Raw genomic sequence first — 8,976 nt, 5'->3', positions numbered from 1 at the left:
ACTTTATTTTGGCATGACTTCCCCCTGTATGTAGATACATTTACTTTCAGGTGAGACTCCCCAATGTCTTTGATGGAAGCGAAACTATCCATTTCCATGCCTAAATTCTTTTATGCTTCAGCAGTTTGTTTGACTATAGCTATCATTTACACTGATGTATATTAGATAGCAAAAATATCTATTACTGGAAGGGGTGGCTGTTTCTGGTCCTCTCACCATTTCCAGCAGAAAGGAAATGCATGTGTAAAACAGTAATGAAATATTTCTGGCCTTTCTCTCCTGTGCTTCATGCTGGAAGCCTTAGGCACACTGACAAATGATGGAGAACCTCTTTTTGGTGCCCAAAGTCATGTTGTCAATTTTGTCAGCATTCCTCATTGCTGATGCCTGTATCCTCGGTCAGTGACTTTTCCTTCCTCAGACCCTTTTGAGGTAAAAGTAATAGCAGCACCCACAGCTTTTATTTGTAAACAGTGCTCTGCTGTTTTGAATGATGGGTCTGAGCCATCCTGCTGGTAGAAATGTGAACACTTAGACCTAGACCACAAATGTGCTCAGGTGATGGATTGCAGTTAATAATTCAAAGAGAATTTGAGGCCGAATGGAATTGTGGCACATGGCTTTACCTCCTTTTTTTTGTGTCTGTGTATGGAACAGACAGCTGGCGTTCAGACCTACCTCTGCCTAAACTGAGGGGCACAGCAAATGTTTCCAAAGATATCGCTCCTGGCTCTACCAAGCTTTGCCAGGAGCTAAAATGCTGTAGAATACTTTTGCCTATAAAGGAGATATTCATCCAAAGCTGCCAAAAAAACTGTTGCAAACAGGAATTGAATTTTATTGTAGTGTTGGGATAGCATTATTAAACCTGATGTATTATTACTGATGAAAAAGCCCCCGGCAGAGAATGCATTAATTTTTCTGGTTCCTTGATTTGGAGAACGAGATCCATAAATATTACATAAATCTGTGGCCACTGTTCCTCTCCTCAAGCCATTTCTTTTTTTTTTTTTTCCAAATGTGTCATTTCTTTAAAGGTTATTAGGATAACATCACAAAAGAAACGCTATAGCCTTAGGAAACATAATTGAAATGATTTCTAAATTGCTGTGACCTTGTGACTGCACTTTCTCCTGATAGTAGTAACTCTATTTTTCTGAAAGTCTTGAGTGAAATATCGCTCTCGTGCTATAAAAGAAACCTCAGTTATTTCTAACAATGTGTGGAGAAATAAGGCACAAGTTTTTTTGAATGCTTCCTAGCACCCCTCAAAGAACTTCTGGATGGTGTTTGGCAGTGGGACATTCCTGGTGCTCAGCAGGGGCCATGGAATTGGGCACTTAGCACTCCCTGGGGGGATGCAAATACCTAAACTAAAATTCTCCTCCTGAAAAGGGAGTTAATGTGCAGCGTTTATTTTGAGACTCACTATGTACCTCGCCCTGCAAGTCGCTTCAATTTTCATGGTTACACTTCACTTCTTCCCAGGCAAAACTACAATTCATTGCTAAGCACCAAAGCAAACGGTTTGGCAATCCCTGAAGTGGGTTAATTCCGGGAACTGGATGTGAAAGATTTTGAAAGTATTCTTGGAGCTGATGTCCCTCTGTCCTCAGAAAGATGCTTTCCTGCTCCATACCATGGTTGTCCAAAACCCAATTTTGAATCTAATTTCTCTCAGTCAGAGCCTTGCTGCAGTAATTTTCTGATTTTTGAGTTGAATAAGGCAAAAATTCTTTTATAACTTGGATAAAATTTTCACTGAGTTTTCAGCATTGTGACTCAACACCATTTTCCATATGAACATTAGTCAGAACTTGATATAGGATAACTTGTATATTTCTGAAGCTTCAGTTTATGAAATGGATTTTCTACTAGAAATGGAAAAGGTTGTTTTGTTGTTCAGATTGATTACTCCTTCGGCAATTAGTGTGATGGGTATGTGGAGGAGGGCAGTGAATGACAAATATTCATGGCTACAAAGTTAATGCCTTGACTGATAAAACATCAGTGCACAGAAACCATTTTTTAAGAAAAATGGATAACAATCAATACTGATGACTGTCTGAAAATTGCTCTTGCACAATCCAAATGATTAATTGCTAATTAATATGTGCTAGAACTTGGTGTGGGAACCTCAGGTAAGCACACAGGAGTTTATTGTGTGTCCATCATTGCTGTAAGAGTGATTATTTTTCCTATATGACTGTAAAAAAGTGTGTCTCTTTTTCCTTACATTTTAGAAACATTTTAAATTCTTTTGTTTACTTGTGGGGAGAAACTTGCTGTGCCTTTTCCTCATGATATGCACTGGAATACTTTTCCTTTCCAATAAATTCTGGTTTACGAGTCATAGTCAGCTTAAGAGAGGTGTTGAGCACAAGGTTTCATAGAGAAGATGTTGCATATCATATTTTATTCAGCTCAACATCAATACTTAGGAAGTCAAAAAAATCTATGACAATCTAATTTAAAATTAATATTTGAAAATCCATTTGGATGTGTCAAAAGTTCAGAAAAAAAATTACTTAATTTTTTTGTCTAATGACATTCTATCTATCTTCGCCAGGAGCTTTGCCTAAACTTGCAGGAATTGTTCCTTAACATGAATTATGTGTATGTTCATAGCTAACAGTGGTTAGAGCATGTTCAGAAAAACAACAAACAAAGCCTTTTCAGACTGCTTGGCATTAATTCACTCATTCTCACCTATACACTTAGGAAATGAGATATCACATCTAATTTTTCACTGGGAAATTAAAAATCATACATAATAATAAATAATTTTTCCTTCACAAGCATTTGACAGAGGAGGTACACATCACCTGAAAAGGAAGCTTCTATAACAACTATTCCTTCACTTTATTTTCAGAACCAATATGTTTTTCATGTTTGATGAAAGAGAATTTATTTATTGCTGGGATGATTTATTTGCCTCTGGTTATTTATGCAGTTATTTACTTGAATATAGACTTGAGAATTCAAACAAATGTTCGCTGTCCATCACAGACTTACTTTAGAAGGATTTATCGGTATCACAAATAATTGTAAATTTAGTTCTTTTTTTTTTCCCCCCCCAACTACTGCTTTTAAATGAGTTACATTCCAGACAATCAGCTCAACACCTAAAAAAAGTGAGTTGTGAGAGAGCAATTGCTAGAAGCTTTCTGGAAATCAGGCCTTTAAAAATGGGTGTTCAGATGGTTAGAAGCTTTTAGAGCTATGTCCTTTTTCCTTCAGTGGCTTTGTCTAGAGTTAAACACAGGAGAGTCATTACAGCATCTACCTCTCAGGCCAGCAGTGATGATTTGTGGGGAAATTAGTACAGGCAGATTACTGTAAATAGGAATTTGAAGGACAAAGGACATTCTTGGTATATGGAAAGTGATAAGCCTCAGTAGGGGTAAAGGATGGCAATGAATTCCTGCAGGGAAGTAAAGACTTACTGATTGGGATGCAAATACGTGTAAGAGAACATCTTAAATCTGATTTAAACGCCCAGAACAGTTCCCAGGACCCGGTCAAATATCTCAACAAGGCTGTATAAATGAGATGTCGGTCCAAAAAGAAATTTAAATTGATCTGTCAGAAGTAGCAGCCTGTTAAGGTCTTTTATATACAACACAAAATGATAGACCAGAACAGAACCAAACCAGAAAAAACCAGTCCAGGATTTATTGTAGCATTAGTGATATGACAGGGACTAAACATGGAGTATTTAATCACATGTGAGGTGCTGAGACAAAGAGTTTGTCATAGTTTCCTCTTTATGGGATACTTTTCCTGTGCCCTTTGTTTAATCCCCTTCATTTTCTGTTCCATGTGCCTTAGAATGGTAGGAGGAGCAGCTTTGTAATTGTTACATAGAGCCAAAACAGATCCATAAAATTAGAATTTTGTAGATAGAAATCTGTAAAATTAAAACTCCATAAATTTCTGTGGAAATTGGGTTATTTAGATAGTCTATAGGAAGATAGAAACACAATTAGATAAGGTAAGGAAAACTGTGTGAGGTGACTAATAATGCTTGTATGCTTTTATTCTCTACCTTATGGAATTAGCGTGACACCATAAAGAGGACTATAATTTCAGAACATGTTTCTTGGTGCTCTAATTTTACTGTAGGTGAACACATTTGTACTTCTGTGTGTGAAACAATATGTGAAGTAACAAAATGTTCTGTGATTCTTTTTATATATTTGTGTATTAGATGTATTAGGAGCCACTTTATTCAGAAGAGCATTTCTGTCCTGTGCAGTACCCAGAAACATGCTGTTCTCCTCAGATGGAGTTTAAAGGAAATTTCACTCTTTGTATTTTAAAGGGTTACGTTTGAACCATGTTTTGTTCCAAGGATGTTCATTCAATCCAACACCCAGGTAGTAGAGGCACTTTGGCACTTTTCTGATTTTCATCTTAGAGCAGCAGAGGAACCTCTCAGGTCCGAGTGCAGTCTTCCTCCTGGGACTCAAAACTGTCAGATAGAAACTCTGTGTAGCAGGAAGGAAAAACTGAGACTCAGATAAAAACCACCACTTGTCTCTGCAAAGAAACTGCCTTAATAGTGGAGAATTCTTTCTCTTTGAAAGCAGGCTGAAAGCAACCAGCTTACTATGCATAGATGTCAAGCTACATTCCTCAATTTGGAAAATCAAATTGAGCCAGTGGAAAAGTCTAATGCATTTTGTTTATTTAGACTACTAATACATTAGGTTGTAGAAGTTAATTAGATGGTATCCTTTAGAAGCCAGGTATTAATTAAACACTTACTAAGTGCAAGAAGAAACCAGGGTTAAATTCAAAATCATGGTGTTTAGTGAACTCTTAGTGATGCTACAAGTTGACCAAGGAACTATAAATCATCCATTACTGTATTTGATTGAACTGCTGATTAATGAAAGTGTTGCTTAAGCACAGAGAAAGATTGAAAGTAAGTGCTGCCTTTTCCTTTATGTACCAAGACACTGCTGGACTTTCTTTAACCTGTTACCTATCTGAACTACAATATATTTTGTTGTGAGTTTATACTCAATTGGCTATGAAAGTTGAAAAACAAGCATAAAATAGAATTGTGTTTTACACATTAATCTAAACATTTAGTTCTTGTATCATTTCTGTTTAAAAAAAAACCAATTTGCACTTCTGAAAAGTATTTTTGCACCACTTTCTGATAACCCTGCTTGATTTGTAAGGTTATCAACAATAATAACATGGACTGGTCTTGAAGATAAGGTGTATGAAAAAAACTTACCTGGAGGCTATTTAGGTCTCTCTATCCTTCTTCTCACAGGTATCACTTTTCTGTAACTCCCTCTCTCTCTCTCCTTTTTACCTTAAGTGCTACCAATAACAATCTATCTGCTGTTCCTTTCACAGGTTCTGCTTAACATCAGAAGATGCTGTTCTCCTTTTTTACTGCTGGAATTGTGTGTATCAAGAAAGAGCAGTGGTGGTCAGCGGTGTTGCCATGGCTTTCGCGCTCCCTTAGGCAGCAAGGTAAGGCTTTCATTTCATCCTGCCTTGGACAAGGATTTTGTGGACATGAAAGTGGAACTTAAAATAAAACCTGAATTTGTTATCATATTTACTCCTCCCACTAAGTGTGTTCATATTATCTACTTGTTTTCTCTTCAGCAAGGGTCAAAGCAGTCTGGTAATGCCAGTCAGAAAAAATAACAGCTGCTTCTACAGCTCCTTCTTCTTTGGGTCATGAGGAACCAAACACCCAAAAGCTGCCTCTGAACCAGAAGGTTGGGTTTATGTGTAACTGAAAAAATGGTGCATTATTTTTCACCTTGATGTTGATTTTCACCAAGGTGTTTTTAGAGCCTCTTCTCATCTGCACTGCTTGCCAAGTGTCTCACTGAGGGATTGTGTCCTTCAGAGTGACATCAGAACACACTGGAGGTGATGTAAATATTCTCAGAAAGTTTACAGAGGAATTTTCTTCTTTCTGATGACTTTTAACGTTGTTTAATACAAAAGGTTAATTGTGAGATAAGCTCCTACCTTCCTGTTTTGACTTTGCAACTTTTGTAAAAGTGGATGATGGGAAATTGTGATGAACTTTAGACCTCAATTTCAAGCATTTCATTAAACTTTAGACAATGCAATACTTTCCACATTTCTTCTTAACGTGCATTTGTCAAACAGGTATTTATCTGCTTGTACAGCAGTGCCTCTGATGGAAAATGGCTGGTACTGAGTGTTACTTCTCTGGCACTTTAAAGGTATAATTTATCCAATTAATAGCTTTCTTGAAAATAGTGTAGCTAAGATAACCACTGGATAATTAATATTCAGATATAAATTATTGAATAAAGGTTAAAAAGTGTGCATTATCAAAGACTATCTTCAAGTGAATTAAAATGTTCTTACAGAATAATTTTTCTAAAATAAGGTGCATAACTGGCAGTACACCAATTTAAAAATAATTTACAGAAAAAAATGTTTATAACAATTTTTCCTTTGTTTCATTAGAATCTCATTTGTTGAATTTGGTTAATCAGATTATCTTGTTTGTTCATTTTGGGTAGATGCTTTTAATAAAGAATTGAGGAAAAGAAGAGAAATAAATTTAAAGAAAACAAAGAAAGCGTAACTATGATGACTAGAACAGTTAATAATAGAAGGCTGAGAGCAGATCTGGTAACAACCTTTCCAGATTAAAATGCTGAGGAAAGGAAGGCCAAATCTTCCAACTCCATGTTTTCGAAACATGGAAGAGCATGAAATGTGTCCCATTTACACTGAGAGATACGCAATTTGGAAAAGCCTTGCAAAATATGAGACTTTGGGAAGACGATGCCTGGTCAGACCAGATGAAGGACTGGATAGGAGGAAAACAGAGAGACTCCATGTTATTTCTGAACCCGCTTTCAGATCATATTTCAGTGACACTGCACCCTGAAAATCCTGATTTTCTAATTGAACACAATTTATACATTCTTGTGCTCTCTCTACTGTATTGTCTGTAAGAGACCTGTTTTGAACCTATATATTTTCCTTCCAATGCAGACATGTGTCTTTCCTTTCTTATACCTTTTTTTTTTTCATCAGGAAGAAATTTTTTCTTCAGTCTCTGAATTTATTGAATTATATATACACAAAAAAATACAGAAGGAAATATCTACTTATGAATACAGAAATCTTATATATATAAATATATATATATAAGCAATTTGCTCAATTAATTCTGAATTTTTAACATGCAAAACCTAATAGAATTGTGATTATTTCTTCAGAAAAAGATAAAGTAATTGTCAAAATATAACAGAAACTGATTGATTCTATTACCATTGAGCAGAACGGCCATTTTTTAATAGAAATGGCTGATCTCACTACGGAAGAAAGAACCAGATGTAATAAATGTGTTCGTGACCTTATTTACTTGCTGTGACAAAGAAAATTCAATGTCCTTAAAAATAATGTATTTTCTTTCTGGTTTAATTTAATGTTAAAATTACATGGCTCAAGACAAATACACTTAGTGCATCAGTTTAATAATTGTATTGATCAGCCTGTGCTGCTAGACAATAGATTTGTCTTGTACTACTGCCTCTTGGTACTTTTATAATTTTCTACCCTCTCTATTTGCAATGTTAACTTTAAAATGTACTTAAAATACTCAGCTCTCAAGCAATTTGAAACACCAAGAATAATCAATAACCTTGGCAACAATTAGATCTCCAGTGATGTAGAAAGTCTAAAAATAGTCAATTTTGGAGGGCACACCACTGTTTTGCTGCAGTATCCCTCAATGTAATACCTAGTTTGGTGCTGCTGATTGTCACTAGTTTTGAACCAGGACCAATTAGCAGAAAAATATAAGGACGCTTCTTAGATAATCAGAGGGAAAAAACCCATTGTACACATGCTTCACCTGTACATTCAGAGCAGCACACTTTGCTAGAGCACTTCTTCATACTCATAGAATAATTGAGGCAAAAAGCTCTCCACAGAGTTCTACCTGACAATAAACACAAGTACAGTTATCACTGTGACCGTGGCAAAAGCCTCTGTGTGTGTGTGATACATGTGCTGCCTCATTTTCTGCACATAAAGCACTACAATTTCTTCAGGTTAAAAGACTCAGGCACATATGACTTTCTGTGGAGCTCATGTCTCACTGCATTTAAAAAAATATAGCTTTATCTTTTTTTCTGCATGTGGACTTTGTTCTTCAGAATATTTGTATTAAATCTGTTTTTGTCTTCTGTTTATACGTGCTATTCCAGTGTTTAAGTCTTCTGAACATTTGTTTGCAAAGCCAAAAAATAATTGATACTGAAATTCAAATACAATCTAAGCAACCTGCCTTCACTGCATTGATTCATATAAGATAGCCTCATTATACCATTCTGAGCTCTGAATCTGCACCCAAAATAAATTCAATCCATCATGAAATACTTTTTCATCTCATAATGGGCCACTAGTGAGCTGTCTTCATGTGCCAGCTGAAAGCAAACAGCCAAAAGCAAACAGCTAGAACAGGCTAAGAGTAAACACGTCGCACTAGGAGTCAGACAGGAGGCAGAGTTTTGGCTGTCTTCACATTTACTTTGTATTCACTGGCTTCTAGGGAGCAATTCTGCAATTCTTACCAACCTAGGGGAGAAGAAAATCAGACTAAAATACAGTTTCAGACAGCATTATAGTGGAATATACAATATAAACAGAATAGGACATGTTGCAAAGGTTGCTGGGTGAAAGCCAAAGCAGCAAAGGAGATGTGTGATGCTGAAGTGTTCAGAGCCTGTTGAAGTTTTTTAAAGAGCCCCGTTTTCCACCAGAAAATGCTTATTCAGTGGAATTGAGGCATTCTCTTAGCTCTGACAGATCAAGTCCGCTGGAAGAAATCCTTCCAGCCACCCCTTTCTGGGCCATTCTTTCCCTTGGGCCCCACGTGTGGTGGTTGTTCTGGATTGTTTGGCTGAGAGGCTTCACCCGCAGCCTCCTCAGACTGACTCTGGACTC

The 8,976-nt window shown here is 36.5% G+C and overlaps 1 long non-coding RNA gene across 1 annotated transcript in view; it reads left to right on the top strand.

Annotated features, from left to right (window-relative positions):
- Positions 1-8,976, top strand: part of LOC121667793 — a 211,476-nt gene that overhangs the window by 65,202 nt on the left and 137,298 nt on the right. Inside the window, exon 2 of the long non-coding RNA XR_006017154.1 lies at positions 5,377-5,496. This is a non-coding gene — a long non-coding RNA (uncharacterized LOC121667793). The remainder of the gene's footprint in view (positions 1-5,376; positions 5,497-8,976) is intronic.

The sequence above is a fragment of the Corvus kubaryi genome, unplaced genomic scaffold (assembly GCF_017639235.1).
Source record: "Corvus kubaryi isolate FWS band 111438036 unplaced genomic scaffold, C.kubaryi_AGA036_p1.0 37382, whole genome shotgun sequence".
Lineage (NCBI taxonomy): Eukaryota > Metazoa > Chordata > Aves > Passeriformes > Corvidae > Corvus > Corvus kubaryi.
Note: the sequence above shows the minus strand (reverse complement) of the source record. Positions and strands in the feature narration are given on the sequence as shown.